The sequence below is a fragment of the Callithrix jacchus genome, chromosome 11 (genome assembly GCF_049354715.1).
Source record: "Callithrix jacchus isolate 240 chromosome 11, calJac240_pri, whole genome shotgun sequence".
Lineage (NCBI taxonomy): Eukaryota > Metazoa > Chordata > Mammalia > Primates > Cebidae > Callithrix > Callithrix jacchus.
The window spans coordinates 116,887,892-116,904,826 of NC_133512.1; the positions used below are offsets into that span (position 1 = coordinate 116,887,892).

The 16,935-nt window shown below is 43.3% G+C and overlaps 1 long non-coding RNA gene and 1 pseudogene across 1 annotated transcript; one reads left to right on the forward strand and one right to left on the reverse strand.

The window, feature by feature from the left end:
• The first annotated feature begins 46 nt into the window (after window positions 1–46).
• LOC118143785 (uncharacterized) lies at window positions 47–16,710 on the forward strand. The gene is made up of 5 exons (XR_013524268.1): window positions 47–817; window positions 1,830–2,008; window positions 11,731–11,853; window positions 12,510–12,567; window positions 13,741–16,710. It is a non-coding gene; the product is annotated as an uncharacterized LOC118143785 (long non-coding RNA).
• On the reverse strand, window positions 480–577 carry LOC118144022 (small nucleolar RNA U13; annotated as a pseudogene).
• Window positions 16,711–16,935: the final 225 nt, after the last annotated feature.

Below are 16,935 nucleotides of genomic sequence, written 5' to 3' on the forward strand. Positions count from 1 at the left end.
GGAATTTCAAAGGAAAAAAATGGAGATGGTGCTAGTCACCAAAAGAACCCAGCGTCTTCTTGTTCAAAAACATCATTTTAAGCCACTAATAATGAGACAAGTATCCCTGTACTTGGCTTAAGGGTGGGAATAGAAAGAGTGAGAGAGCAAGAACAAGAGTGAGAGAGAGAGAGAAGCAGTTGGGAATTTTTGAGAATTCTATGACACAGCTTCCAATAGAACTTTCTGTGACAATGGAAATGTTCTGTGTCCACGTGGCCCAAGAGGATAGCCACTAACCACTTGAAATGTGGCTATTGTGCCTGGGAAACTGAGTTTGGGGTTTTATTTAACTTTAATTAATTTAAGTAAAATTTTAATAGCCACATGTGGCTAATGGCTACCATACTGAACAGCAGAGTTCTATGGGAATCCACCAACCCTGAAAGCACCATCTCCAGTGGCTGGATTTGTTATTGATTTTTCTTCCTCTAAGTTCATAGTAGACGGGTAATGTGCTGACATCGTAATACGGTTTCAGGGTGACACATCTCACACATGCATGCTTGAGCACCCAATTATGCTTATGAACTACAATTACCAGCTTATGGCTGGGTTTGAAGCAGACACATAGCTATGCTTGACCTAATACCTCATGTTGGCTTTTCACTCATAATTAAGTATTCATCTAATCATTTACGCAGTAAATTTCCACTGAATACCTACTATGTGCCAGGCCCTTCCTAAAGTCTGGAAGTAAAATAGAAAGCAACACATACCTGGCTCTTACATTTCTGAAGAGTGACCTGGAGACTAATGGTAACCCATCTGACTCCAGGTAAGTGTAAAACTATGGCTGGTGTTTGTGCCACAAGGGAAAGGTGCATCACACCACGTGGATGGGTTGGTTCCATGTAGACTGAAGGAGAATTTCCTTCAATCAGAAATTTTAGTGGAAGGCTTTTATTTCCTGCTGGTGAGTGGGTTAGATACCTAAGCAATGCTATCCAAATGAAAAACTCAAATGCAGGATAAAATACTTTTAGTAACAACTTTTTAAAGCCATCACTGGGTTGGCACAAACGTAAGAATCTACAGATCCCAAAAAGAAGGAAAAGCCAGACACCCAAGAGGTAAGCAAGCTTTTCCTCGGAGAACTCAGAATGCTGGAGTTTTTGATTTTCCTACCGGCATGGACCGTGTATCTCAAATCATCTGCCCGCTGCTTCAAATCTATCTTTTCAAACCTTCCTTTAGTGAAGGTTTCTGTGTTTATTTATTTGAAAATTCCTGGCCAGGTGTAGCAGCTCACTCCTGTAATCCCAGTGCTTTGGGAGGCCAAGGCAAGAGGGGCCCAGGAGTTTGCTTGACCCCAGGAGTCCGAGACCAGCCTGGGCAAGTCAGGGAGACCCTATCTCTGCAAAAATAAAATAAAATAATAAAATTAGCTGGGCATGGTATAGCATGCATCTGTAGTCCTAGCTACTCGAGAAGCAAGCAGATCAATTGAGCCCAGGAGTTTGAGGCTGCAGTGAACCATACTCTAGCCTGGGTGACAGAACAAAAACCTGTCAAAAAAAGAAAAGAAAAAGGAAAGGAAGAAGAAAGGCAAGAAAAGAAAGACAGGAAGGAAAGAAGAAAAGAGAAGGGGAGGGGAGGGGAGGGGAGGAGAGGGGAGGGGAGGGGAAGGGAGGAGAGGGGAGGGGAGGGGAAGGGAGGGGAGGGGAGGGGAGGGGAGGGGAGGGGAGGGGAGGGGAGGGGAGGGGAGGGGAGGGGAGGAAGGTTTTGCTCCCATTCTTGAAAGGGTTTTTGGGATGGAAATTCTAAATTGATTACTGTTTTCCTCTCAGCACATTGAAAATATTATCTGGCTTCCATTTTTGCTGCTGAAAGGTAGTCGGTTTGTTGACTTACTGTTCTTCAGAAGGTGACCTCTCCGTTCCTGGTTGCTCTGAAGATCTTCTCTTTGCCTTGGATGTTCCACACTTTTATTATCATGTATTCTTCGGATACACCATCATATGTCCAGGTATGGATTTTTGTTTTGCTTTGTCTTGCTTGAGAATCATTTGAATTCCTGTATCTGAGTATCACTCTATCACTCGCTTTCCACTATTTTCCAAATTTCTCAGCCATTATGTTTTTAAACATTGCCCCTTTTCCACTCTGTTACCTTCATCTGGAATTTTTGACTCGTTCCACCTCATTCTAGCCCCCAAGACTCATAACCATTCTGTTATATTTCCATTGTGTTGTCTCTCTGGGCTACATTCTGAATAATTTATTTGTAAAAAAAAATTTGTGTCATTATTCCAGTTAACTGATTCTTGCATTGGCTGTGTTTAATCTGCAATTTAATTGATCTGTGACGTTTTACATTTCAATTGCTACAGTTCATTGATTCAACCTTTTTTTTTTTTTTTTTTCACATTTTAACACTGCTAAAATCAGGATACATCTTACAATTGGTGGCATCATGCAATGACCATCGGCAGTATTTTTGATGGCGCTTAAAATTGTGACGCATCTTATAAAATCAATCCTGTTTTGTAGTCAACACAATATGGTATTCATTTTTCATTTTTGGAAGTTCTACTTGATACTTTTTTTTGATTCAAGCCCAAATGACTTGAATTTCTTATCTATTTTAGAATTTCTTGATATTTCTTTGAACGTATAAGACAGATATTTTATATTCTGTGTCAGATAATTACAATTCCTAGACATTCTAAGCCTATTTCTGCTGCATGTTCTTTCCGCTGGTTCTCACTCATGGTGCGTTTTCTCTCACGTCACGTATCTGTGAACCAGTCATTTTCCTTGAACACTTATCTATGGAACTCCCTTGAGGCCTAGGTTGAAGGTGGGTTCTTCCAGAGGAGATTTGCATTTACTTCTATAAGTTTCTGGGGACACTACCAACCTGAGACCATTCTAAATTAAATAGTTTAAGGTCGTTTATTTGGACTGCATAGTTAGCATAAACGTAAACCACAAACTCAGGTTGGGGGCTTACTTGTGGTTATGAAATCTCAGGAAATATTTTCCCAGCATCATCTAACACCAAAGTTTTAAGTCCTGGACAAGAATAGCATGTTATGTGCAAGTGAGTCATCAGAGTTAAAGTGTCTTAAGGTCCCAGAATTGTTGGGAGAAAAGAGAGACACTGATAATTTTTCAGATTTTGGTAAATATTCATGTTCAATGAGCTAGAGCAACAACTAGAAGAACGGGCCGAGTGTATATAACTTCCAAACAGTTAGCAAGGGGAAAGATGAAATGAGATGAAGGAGGAAATACACACCAGGAGTAGATGAGGAAAATAGGTCTACAAAAAGGAATTTTTAAAAGTAGAACATAAAAAGACCCCAGAGCCTAGAAAAAAAAAAGTAGAACAATTTGAAAGGGCATAAAAAGAAGAAACTTGCCTAAATATAGCTGCAATAATACTAAATGTAAATGGATTCAACTCTTCAGTACAAGACAAAAACAATCAATATTATTTATTTCTGTATTTATTTTATTTATTTTTTGAGACGGAGTTGAACTCTGTCGCCAGGCTGGAGTGCAGTGGCACAATCTCAGCTCACTGCAACTTCTGCTTCCTGGGTTCAAGCAATTCTCCTGCCTCACCTTCCCAAGTAGCTGGGACTACAGGTATGCACCACCATGCCCAGCTAATTTTTGTATTTTTAGTAGAGACGGGGTTTCACCTTGTTGGCTGGATGGTCTTGATCTCTTGACCTCGTGATCTGCCCACCTTGGCCTCCCAAAGGGCTGGGATTACAGGTGTGAGCCACTGTGCTCGGCCCAATATGATTTATTTAAAATGCTAGCTATATGGCCAGGTGTGGTGACTCAGGCCTACAATCCCAGCACTTTGGGAGGCCAAGGTAGGCGGATCACCTGAGGTCAGGAGTTTGAGACCAGCCTGGCCAACATGGTGAAACCCTATCTCTACTAAAAATACAAAAATTAGCTGGGCATGGTGGTGGGAATAATCCCAGCTACTTAGGAGGCTGAGGTGGGAAAATCGCTCAATCCTGGGAGGCTGAGGTTGTAGTGAGCCAAGATCATGCCACGGCACTCCAGCCTGGGTGACAGAACAAGACTGTCTCAAAAATGAAGGAAAGAAAAAGATACTAGCTATATGGTTTCACAAGAGGCACTCTTAAACCATAAGAACAAAGAGAGACTCAAAGTCAAGAATGGAAAATATATATTCCAGGTCAATGCTAACAAAAGAAAACACATGGCCAGGTGCAGTGGTGCATGCCTGTAATCCCAACACTTTGGGAGACCAAGGAGGGAGGATTGCTTGAGGACAGGAGTTCAAGACCAGCCTGGGCAACATAGGGAGACATTGTCCCTACAAAAAATAGAACTAAATTAGCCAGGCATGGTGGCATGAACCTGTGGTCTCAGCTACTTGGGACATCCCTTCTCAAAAAAAAAAAATCAGTAATAATTCTAACAAGCAATGTGCAATCCTCCCTGTTTGAAGTAAGCAGGTATATGCAAACCTGCCCCCAAAGTCTTAGGAAGCTGAGAGATCCAAGAAAGAGGCTGACAAATCTGTTCTTTAGAAAGAAACATTTAATAGGGACTTACAAACACAAGCATGTCTGTGTCTTAGGTGTTGGTGAAGCTGGTGGATTCCTGCGCCGTTACCCCCCAGACCCATGGCCCATTCCACAGAGACAGGATAACTGAGAAGGGATGTGTAGGACAGTTGAAGGATGACAGTATCAAGCCTGTGCCAAGCCAAGGACAAGAATCACGGCTAGCACATACTCCCACACAAGGAACAACAGACAAACTGGAAACCCCAAGGCCTTCCCCAATCCGGGAGCAACCAGAAGTCAACATGGCAGATTAGCATCCAAGATGGAGTTACTTTGGCCTCCATACTTTGTGGAGACAATTATAAAACTATTGGAAATTGCTAGCATTCCAAACAAATCTAACAGTATACAATATTCTTAAACAAGAAAACTCAATGTCATCACACTACTGCACTCCAGCCTGAGCGACAGAGTAAGACCCCCATCTCTACAAAAAGTTAAAATTAGCCAGGTGTGATGGTGTGCACCTGTGGTCCCAGCTACTTGGGAGGCTGAGGTGGGAGGATGACCTGCACCTGGGAGGTAGAGGGTACAGTGAGCTGTGATCACACCACTGTACTCCAGCCTGGGCAACAGAGTGAGACCCTGTCTCAAAAAATAAAACAAAAATAAAAAGAGAAACTCTTGCACATGTCACCAGAACATATGTACAAGGTTGGCTGAATAAATGTAGATGTCATCGTACAATGGAATACAACAGAGCAGAGCAAAGGGGTCACCTACAGCGCCATGCAGCCACATGGTTGAACCTCAAAAAACGGAATGTTGAGTGAAAGAAGTCAAGTCAGAACACACACTGTGTTTCCATTTATATACATCCACAAAACAACGTATCGTTTAGGAATACGTTCATATGCGGCAACTACAAGGAAAAGAAAGAAAATTATTAGCATGGATTGGTGGCTTTGTCTAGAAAAGGAAAGGGAAGGAGTGTCCCACTTGCAGGACATGTGCAGGCTACTCAACATTACATTCTTGTTCTTAAGCTGAACAATAGTGTAAAAGTGTTCATTTAATTTAATTTGATCTTTTTGTTTGTTTGTTTGTTTAGATGGAGTCTCACTCTGTCGCCCAGGCTGGAGTGCTGTGGCTCGATCTCTGCTCATTGCAATCTCCACCTCCCAACTTCAAGCGATTCTCCTGCCTCAGCCTCCCAGTAGCTGGGATGACAGGCACCCGCCACCACATCCAGCTAATTTTGTATTTTTAGGAGAGATGGGGTTTCACCTTGCTGGCGAGGCTGACCTCAAGTGATCCACCTGCCTTGGCCTCCCAAAGTGCTGGGATTATAGGTATGCGCTGCCCCGCCTGGCTATTAATTTTATTGTTAACAGCCACTGAAGTTTTATACAGGATCTCGTACATATGATATACTTCACAACAAAACATATTTTAAAGGAAATATGGGAAAGTTAATTTACTTTTTATAGTGAGAATCAATAAAAAATGCCCCAAACTGAAAAATCAAGAAGTAGCAATGTAAGCACTTTACTAGTCTTATAAATGTTGAACATCAAGGCTAAAAGAACTGAACATGGTTATTGCCAGAGAGCAAGACCTGGGAAGAAAGCGAGGAGCAGGTCTCTGGTTTTTTTGTTTTATTTTTTTTTGAGACAGAGTTTTGCCCTTGTTGCCCAGACTGGAGTGCAATGGCGTGATCTCGGCTCACCGCAACTTCCGTCTCCGGGGTTCAAGCAATTCTCCTACCTCAGCCTCCTGAGTAGCTGGGACTACAGGCATGCACCACTATGCCTGGCTAATTTTGTATTTTTAGTAGAGACGGGGTTCCTCCATGTTGGTCAGGCTGGTCTCGAACTCCCAAGCTCAGATGATCCACCCACCTCGGCCTTCCAAAGTGCTGAGATTACAGGTGTGAGTCACCACGCCCGACCTTCTGTTGCTTTTTATAACAAGTCTTGAAGAACTCTGACTCTTCATACCATGTGCTGTGTGACCCATTAAATTACAGAGAAGTTGTAAAAGTGGCATTCAATACCTAGAGTAGTCCAGTTCATGGAGACAGCAAGTGAAATAGTGGTTGCCAGTGGGCAAATGGGAAGCTGTTTCCTGAGGAGGTAGTTTCAGTTTAGGAAGATGAAAAAGTCCTAGAGATGGATGATGGTGATGGTTGCCGAACAGGGCAGATACACTTAATGCCGCTGAACTCCACACAACAAAATGGTAAATGTCTGTCATATATATTTGATCACATACACAAATTTAAAACTTAAAAAAAAAAAAACAGCTAAACAATAGAATTAGAGCCGAGTTAGTTAAAATGTGAAGGAGTTAACTAGACAGAGCGTGATGGGGAGATTGCAGGAAATCTGACTCTAGCCCTGAATCCCTTTCTCATTAAAGGTATTAATTCCCCTATCTAGCTGGGGACCACCCTGGGCGTCTCCGGAGATTGAATGAGGTACTCCAATATCTGCAAACAAAAGTTCCAAACTAAATTATGTGTTAGTCTCCGAAAGTCCCCTTTGGGTGCTTAATAAATACATCGAGTGTAATCTTTAAAAACAGAACAGAAGCACGATCGTTCCCATTCTAAAAAGATTCTTTGATTATCGAGAGGATTTGCCACTGTTTCTTAAAATGGAAGCTCTCCCAGTACACTCAAAATGTGATTTAATTAACAAAAAAACCAGGTTTATCCCACCTTTCAGAAATATGTCAAGCTGGCGCTTTCAGGAAATGAAATATTAAAAGTCCAAGAAAACAATGAAACGCACAAAAAGGCTGGTTAATGCTGCTCTGGACTAGAGGTTTGAAATCTACTTTCTCATGCAAATTCCAGCCTGGGGCCACCCACCGTGGGGAACCCCAGCCTACTGACCCTATCTCCCCAGTTTAACTAATTATGCCTTTTGCCTCCGTCACACACACCAGAGATTCTAATTCTTTTTTTTTTGAGATGGAGTTTCGCGCTTGTTACCCAGGCTGGAGTGCAATGGCGCGATCTCGGCTCACCGCAACCTCCGCCTCCTGGGTTCAAGGCAATTCTCCTGCCTCAGCCTCCTGAGTAGCTGGGATTACAGCCGCACCCCACCATGCCCAGCTAATTTTTTGTATTTTTAGCAGAGACGGGGTTTCACCATGTTGACCAGAATGGTCTCCATCTCTTGACCTCGTGATCCACCCGCCTCAGCCTCCCAAAGTGCTGGGATTACAGGCTTGAGCCACCGCGCCTGGCCGAGATTCTAATTCTTTACAGGCATCTGCAAACACAAAGTCGTCATACGCTGGGGGGTCGTATTCCATTTGTGCCATCCCAGGAACCCTGTGTAAGGCCAGGCGTCTGCCCAGGACCTATGTGTTGACTAATTTGTTATTTCACTCATTCCAATGACTCCCTCAAGCTCAGGCAACCAAGCCTTTGCATCTGGACCTTCACCCTTGCCTGCTCCGCTCAGCTCTGCCTCCCTCAGCCCAGAGCTCCTAAATCTTTGTTCTGACCTGCTCCCCGTGTTTAGTTACTGGACCTCACTCTCACCCCCCCACAACCAGGGACCTCCCTCCCCTGGTGTCATCCTCAAATGCAGGCCTCTAACACCAAGGTCTTGCCTCCATCTCCCCCAGGACGTACGTCCCTGACCAGACATAAGCCCAGCAGTTGATATAATTCTTGGGCAACCCTCTGCCACATGGCTGCCTCCATCCAGGCACCCAGCTGGCCTCCTCTCAACTGTACTTCACCCACCCCTTCCCTGCCAGCTGGATGCCTGGATAGAGGCCAGACTCACCCCCGCCCACCAGCCACAGGGCAGCAAGAGCTATGGGTTGGAGTGCCAGAGCATGTCACTTGCTAAACCCCTCAGAGATACTGGGAGGAAGTGGGCTGGGGCTGGGGCTCCCTGGGTGGGTGCCTAGTGTCCGGTCCTCTGGGACCTACCTAGTGACCACCATGAGATGCCCAAGAGCGCAGGCTGAGGGTCTGCTCCCAGTGAGACAGTGGGTTGGTAGCCTACAGGTGAAGGAAGGGGTGCAGCTGCAGCCAAGGCCAGCCCCTTGGGCCTGGAGAGCCACCGTACAGCCCTGTGCGGCGCTTTCAAAGACCTCACCATGTAGAGGAAAGGTAAGGGTGACCCACACGCTTTCCCTGTACAGGGGCCAGAACATTTTTTTCTGGAAAGGGCCAAAAAGCAAATATTTTAGGCTTTGGGGATCCAGAAAGTAAGACAGAGCAACTGTTCTCACTGAAGAGCCTGGTTTTTCTCTTTAATTAAAAAAAATTTTTGGTCAGGCACAGTGGCTCACACCTGAAATCCCAGCACTTTGGGAGGGGCAGATCATGAGGTCAAGAGATCAACCATCCTGGCTAAAATGGTGAAACCCCGTCTCTATGAAAAATATAAAAAATTAGCTGGGCGTGATGGTGCACGCCTGTAGTCCCAGCTACTCAGGAGGCTGAGGCAGGAGAATTGCTTGAAACTGGGGGACAGAGATCACAGTGAGCTGAGATCGCGCCACTGTACTCCAGCCTGGGCGACAGAACGAGGCTCCGTCTTAAAAAAAAAATTTTGTAGAGAAGGGGTCTTGCTATGTTGCCCAGGGGTCTTGCTATGCTGCTATGAACTCCTGGGCTCAAGGGATCTCCCACCTCAGATTCCCAAAGTGCTGGGGTTACAGGCACAAGCCACTGTGCCCAGCCTGAAGAGTCTTTTTTATATTTAAAAATGTAAAAACCATTTTTAGCTTGAGACTAGATTTGATCTGCAGGCCGTAGTTTGCCTGCCGGGTCTACTTGAAGAGGCAGGCATTTGTTTATGAGATTATTCAAGTCTATTAGAGAGCTCAAGGTAAATCAGAGTCAAGAATCAGAAGCATTTTCAATCACATCCAGTGATTTCCAAAGTGAGGCATTCATTTCTACCAGGGGGTAAAGGACGAAACTATTAAGACTAGCTATATTTTTATCTCATTCTTTTTATTTCAATTTTTATGTTGTATAAAATATGTGAGTGCAGTGGCATTTGAACATAATTTATAAATACATAATTACATATGTTGAGCGTGACAAGCTAGTTTTTTTTTTTAATTATAGGGATGCAGGATGAAAAAATCTGAAGACTTCTGCCTAAAGTTCTTACATGAATTTATTTTGCACATGTATTTTGCACACTGCCGTGCCTTTGTTTCTCTAAGTGCCTCTTTCACATAGTGTTGGGTGGCAAAGTCTGATTTTTAAAATTAAAATTTATTTAAATTCATGCTGATAGATATTGCAGAATTTCACTATCCTTGAAAGCTATGTATGAAGTGAAAGCTATTTCCGGAGCACCACTATGAGCAAGGTTCTGCCTTTGTAACCTCATGTCTGGTTTTTGATCAAAGTTCACTTGCAAATGATACTAGACCACTTCACATGTAGTACAGGTACCTTATAACAAAGTGTTCCCAATTTTTTTCTCCTGTCCCTTATGACATCGCTGAAATTTATTTCACTTATCCATATGTTTTAATCACACAATACATTGCTACTATTATTGCTTTAAACAAATAGTTATCTTTTAGATAAATTAAGAATAAGAAAATAAGATTATTTTACTTTCATTTATTCCTTCTTCTTCCCTTTATGTATATGTGAATTTCTGACATACTATTTTCCTACTCACTGAAATACTTCTTTTAGCATTTCTTGTAGAGCAGATCAACTGGTGATAAATTCCCTCAGTATTTGTCTGTCTGAGAAAATATTTATCCTTCACTGTCTTTCTTTCTCTCCTTCCTTCCTTCCTTCCTTCCTTCCTTCCCTCCCTCCCTCCCTCCCTCCCTCCCTCCCTCCCTCCCTCCCTCCCTCCCTCCTTCCTTCCTTCCTTCCTTCCTTCCTTCCTTCCTTCCTTCCTTCCTTCCTTCCTTCCTTCCTTCCTTCTCTCAGAGTCTCATTCTGTCACCCAGGCTGGGGTACAGGGGTGCAGTGGCATGATCTCAGCTCACTGAAACCTCCACCTCCTGTATTCAAGTGATTCTTCTGCCTCAGCCTTTTGAGTAGCTGGGATTACAGGTGGGTGCCACCATGCCTGGCTCATTTTTGTATTTTTGGTAGAGACAGGGTTTTGTCATGTTGACCCGGCTGGTCTCAAAGTCCTGACCTCAGGTGATCTGCCTTCCTCAGTCTCCCAAAGTGCTGGGATTACAGGCATGAGCCATTGTGCCCAGCCTATCCTTTGCTCTTGAAGGATAATGTCACTGGGTATATAATTCTAGGTTGCTGGGTTTTTTCCTGTCAACACTTTAAATATTTCACTTCACTTTCTACTTGCTGGCATAGTTTCTGACAAGAAGTTGGCTGTGGTTTTCATTCTTGCTCTCTACAGGTATAGTGGTCAAGTGTTCCCTCTGGCTTCTTTCAAGACTTCATTTTATTTTTCAGTTTATGTTATGCGTAGGTATAGTCTATTGGTATTTATCTTTCTTGGTTTTCTCTGAGATTCCTAGATATATGTTTGGTGTCTATTAATTTTAGAAAATTCTCAAGCATATTACTTTAAATATCTATTTGGCTCTGTTCTCTCTTTTCTTTCTGGCATTCCCATTACATGTACATTACACCTTTTGAAATTGTCCCGCAGTTCTTGGGTGTTCTGTTCTGGGTTTTTTCATCCTCTCTGTTTTGCATTTCAATGCGAGAAGTGTTTTTCTCCCTTCAATTTCACTGATTCTTTCCTTGGCCTGTCTAGTTTACCAATAGTGAGCTCATCCAAGGCATTCTTTGTTTCTGTTACAGTGTTTCTGATTTATAACACTTCCTTTTGATTCTTTCTTAGAGTTTCCATCTTTCTGCTGCTTACATTACCTGTCTACCTTTTCCCTTAGAACATTTAACACATTTATCATTGTCATTTTATTTTTATTTTTTTTATTTTACGTTTTTTCTAGAGACAGGGTCTCACTATGTTGCCTAGTCTGGACTCAAACTCCTGGGCCCAAGCAACCTTCCTGCCTCAGCCTCCCAAATACCTGAAACGTAGGCATGAACCACCACACTCTGCTTTAATCATTGTTATTTTTAACTCCCTGCATGATAATTCCAGAATCTGTATCATATTTGAGTTTGGTTCTGTTGCTTGCTTTTTCTCTTTAGACAGCTTTTGCTTTGTTTTACTTCGTTTTGTTTTTCCAGAGACAAAGTCTTATTCTGTTGCCCAGGCTGGAGCGCAATGGCACTATCACAGCTCACTGCAGCCTCGAACTCTTGGCCTCAAGCGATCCTCCTCATCAGCCTCCTGAGTAGCTGGGACTACAGGCACGTGCCACCACACCCAGCTATAGACAATGTTTTTGATTTTGGTTTTGGGTTTTGTTTTGTTTTGCCTTTTAACATACCTTGAGTTTTTTTTTTTTTTTTTTTTTTTTTTGAAAGCTGGACATGATTTATTGACTAATAGAAACCGAGGTAAATAGGATTTCGGTGTGAGATTTTATTAGTCTGGCTAGGAGTTGGGCTGTGTTTAATGTTTGCTGTAGTTATTGGTGCCAGAGGCTTCCAATTCCTCGGCGGTCTTTGGTTTTGTCTCCCCTGTTGTCTTTTGGCTTCCCCAAGTACTCCTCCTCCGAGGAAGTCAACATCTTGCTGCTCTTTCAGCTTCAATCCAGTTTAATTATACTCCTGCCCTGTCAGTGTGGTGGTAATGGGCGGGGTGTGGGGTGAGGGGATGTTCTATCATCTTATGATTATGAGATGAGTAGGTCTCTGGGCTGTGACTTTCACAAGTGTTTCTTAGCTTTTTTCCCCCCTCTTTTGGCTGAGATAGGAATATTAGAGGGGACTGGATTTGAATAATTTCCCTTCCCGCAAATAGAGAAGGCTCTGGTAAAATCTTCTCCTAGCAGAGTGGGCCTTTGTTATGAAGAACACTCTGGGCACATTTCAAAATGGTTACCTTTCCTCTACCTTGCCAGAAACAGCAGAGAGTTTTCCTCGGCTCTTCGTTATGAAAACCTGGTGGAGTTTCTGGAGGTAAGATCCACAATCATATTGGAGGAGCCCCTAAGGCTGTAGGCCCCCAGGGGTTTCTCACTCTCAAGCAGGTTCACACTCAGCTTCCAATTACATCAAAGTTACCATGTAAGTGTTTTTTACCAGCTTATGGCGTTAACAACTTCTGCTCCGGCTACACAGATCACAGCTGTGTACCTGGAGCAGCAGGTTTGCCTGTCTCTCCAGATTTGGGGGTGGCAGTTTGCCTTGGGAGCTCAGTTCTCTGATAGGTCCAAGAAAAGTCATTAACTTTCAGCATATTCAACTTATTTCTTGTTGAAAGAGTTTAAAAGAATTTCTAAGCTCTCTACATGTCAGCACTAAAGCCAGAAGTCCCCAAATATTTTCTAATAGGTAGTAAGCCTACCTGCCGCCCTTTGCTCTAGAAGGAACATTAAGTCTATTGTAATAGTAAACAGATCTGTCCTTCACTCCAGAGGAAAATATTGTCTCTATCTTCCAAGGTTGTTTTTATTCTAACATCCTTGAAAAGATCATCTGGAATAATCTAGATATGCAGAAATATAAAAGGCCTGAGGAGAACTGTCTCCCAGTGGATGTATAAAAGGTTGGGAAAATGGCGCCGGAAATAGAGTTTAAAACGGTAGTCTTCACCTCGAAAGACCATTAGCACCACCTGGACGGATTTTTACAAAATCGGTGTCCAGAGATTCTGTTTCCATTGGTCTGGGGTAAAGCTTCAAGCGTCAGTAGTTTTTAAAAGCCCCTGTGTGATTCTGATGTATAGCCAAGGTGGAGACCACCTGTCTAAAAGTTGATGAGGCGAGATATGATTAGTCATGTATTTTTTAGCTCTGTGCTCCCCACGCTTTGCTGTGCATGTGAATTACCTGGAATTCTATTTAATGCGGATCCTGATGCAGTAGGTCTGGAGTAGAACCACAGATTCTGTTTCTGACGAGCTCCCCGGTTTTGCCTGATATTGTCATTCTATTTGAGCAGCAGGATTTTGGCTCACTGGAAACAGACTTCTCATTATAACCTGTGTCTACTGCTAGACTTGCATGCTTCAGGCTTTATATACATGTAGATGTACATATATGTTCAGGAATGTATCATGTAGGTAAGGAGAAGGTAGCCTGACTCTGGAAAACGGTTCTTTCTGTAAGAGTAAGGCCTGTCTTTTCCCAGGAGCACAGAAATACCCTGGGCATTGAGATCGTGAGAAATTTGAGAGACGCTTCAGGATGCTGAAGGTTGAGAACACAGGGCTGTCAAGTTCTAAGCAACAGCTGCCCTCTGAGCCTTACACTGATCACATATCAATGGCAGCTGTTGAGGAAGAGTCTATGTATTTGGATCCAAGTGTCAGAGAAATAAAAAAAAATCTTAGTATTGCTGGAGTAAAAGCCCTTTCTGGTATGAACGGCCCAGAAGAACATTGATCAACGTGTTTCTATTTCTTCTTCTGGGAGTAAAGGAAACATCTCTGGACATCCTCCTCCTAATCTCCTGATTTAATTTCCAAAAGTTATGATACGCTCGGCCTCCACAACAGCAAGGCTGGCATCTGGGCCTTTCCATCTCTCTGCAGTGCTGGCAGCAAGCGGGAAGGAAATACCCTCTTCCAGGGCCAGCACTACTCATGAACAGGCCTTCCCCAGCCCAGCAAAGTGTTCACTTTCCAGCTTGAATTAATCTCTTTCTGGCTATACGTGTCCTTCACTGGTTTTCCTGAGTAAACAGAACACTCCTAGATAGGAGTCAGGTTCCAGAAAGCCCACAAGGACATACAGAGATATGCCTGGTAAATACTGATTGTATGGGTGGCCCTGGGGCAGGAGGGAGGGAGGAAGATCTAGTGCCTTCTTCTTTAATGTCTCTTTAACCAAGTTAATACCTGTCCATCTGCCCGCTGCCTCTGGAAGCATTTTAGAAATACCACTTCACAGTGAGGAGACAGGTTATCCTTTCCCACTGGGCCTCGTGTCTCTGAGCTTTCCAATACAGATTTGCTGAAATGGGAAGAGAAGGTCTTTGCTTTCCCTGACCTCTGTGCTTCTCACATCCATCAGAAAGAACAGTGTCACGGCGAGGGGCTCAGAGCTGAGGGAGGAAGATTGCTGCAGCCAGTGAGATAAGCAGAAAGAATATTCCAGGCGTCTTTGGGATCCGATGTGGAATTGGTCCCGCTGCAGATATTCATTCAATACCTTTTTTTTTTTTTTTTTTTTTTTTTTTGAGACAGAGTCTCGCTCTGTCACCATGCTAGAGTGCAGTGGCAGGATCTTGGCTCACTGCAACCTCCACCTCTCAGGCTCAAGCGATTCTCCTGCCTCAGCTTCCCGAGTAGCTGGGACTATAGGCAAGCACCACCACACCCAGCTAATTTTTGTATTTTTAGTAGAGACAGGGTTTCACCACATTGGTCAGGATGATCTTGATCTCTTGACCTCAAGATCCACCCGCCTTGGTCTCCCAAACTGCTGGGATTACAGATGTAAGCCACTGTGCTGGCCCATTCTTTACCTCTTATGATGTACCATTGTGTGCTTAGGTGCTGAGGATTCTAAATGAATAAAACCTTGGCTCCACCCATGAAGGGCTTACAAACCCAAAACTGGGCCTAATGGTTTTCTAAGACTAGGCCGAATTGCTTAAATACTCAAACAGACTACATCTATTTGCTTGTTGAGACAAGTGGACATTTTGTCATCTAAGGATGTGAGAATCTAATAAAAATGGGGATAGGTGGTTCTACAGGCTGAGAATCCCTATGAAAAGACATAAAGTCCCTAAAGCTTGGAATTAGTCATCAGCCCATTCCAGGTGTTTTGCATTAAAATATTAGCCATAACTCTCCCTGGTGGCAATCCTGAGCCCAGACCCCTAGGGGGAGAGCCTGTAGGAACAACGGGAACCCTCCACCGGTGAGGCAGACCTGGCTTTTGCTCCCTAAATTCCCTCTCATGAGTGCACAACTGAAAACCAAAAGGTTTCAGGAGCCGAGCACAAAATACAACAGTGTGAGACCAGAGGAGCTGCAGGAGCTATGTGTGTTTTAAAGGCATTCAAATTCAAAACCAAAATCAGCAAAGCATCTCCTGCCCTTTTGCTCCCTTAGCAACAATCCATAGAGCCGCTCTTGACAATCGGCTTCGCCATGTCCAGCGCCTTCAGTCTGGGCATGGTCCTTTGCCTCTTTAACAGTCGATTCCTCAACAGTGAAATAAGGATGATAATCCCCAGCCTGCATCTATCACTGGGTGATTGTGATAATTTAATTATCCAATAGCTATAAAGTACTTTAAAACTATAAATCACTACAAAGCTGCAAGCAATGTGTAACCAATATCAGGCCTTCCTTATCTCCGAATGTCTAATTTATGCTCTCTCTTAGAACTCAGGGACATACATTCCAATGTATTTTCCAAAATTCCACTGATAATGTTTGTTGGGAAAAATACTTTTTTCCTGTTGCCCTGACTTGCTGAGAATACGGCTTTTGCAATTGTTAACCAGCTGCCCTGCAGCAAATCGAATCAACAAATATTTGCTAGCTGCTGAGCTAAGCCTTGCAGGAGATACAAAAAAGCATGAGATTCACTTTCTGCTCAAAAGGAGCAAATTACCCAGCTGCACCACAGAACCTGCGTATTCCAGAGGAGGTGAAAGCTGCCTGTGCTCCCTGGATGTCCCCCAGTACACCTGGAGCTTTACTTCAAATACGAGAAACAGCTGGTGTTCATGATTTAAGGCTCCGTACAAATAGCAGAGAGAATTTATTTTACAAGCTGCCTGGGTTGGCAAAATTCCAGAATTCATCAAACAGAAAGATAAGGAGGAGGAGGATGATAATGATAAAAATGGTTCTGTATAATTGGTCTTTCGATAGTAACATCAAAGAAGCGCAATCTACATAGGACATTCCAGAGCTGGAGCGTGCCCTCAACTTCACCCAAAATCGATTTGTCACAGGGCCTTTCCAGGACCTCTAAAACCCAGCGACCCCTGTGTTTGACATAGTTGTGTTTGGAAGTTGGGCCATTGAAGGTTTCAGGCAGTGATCTTTGTCTTAACCTCTTAAAGGGGCCTCAATATCTATAGAGCCTGGGAAAGTTCCCAGAGAAAGAATCCCAATATTTCAAAACCCAAATAATAATAAAAACTACTTAACATCCAGCTTGTGTTTTTCTGTGATCTGTGGAGATCTTTGTTATTACATTTCATGAACAATGTGAAGCAAATAAGTCTCTCACTTTAGGGAAAATGCTGAAGACCTGATTTATAAATGGATCTCCACCACTCAATGAGAATAATTCTTTTATTGTTTGTTTGCTTGTTTGTTTTTGAGACAGGGTCTCACTGTCACCCAGGCCGGAGTGC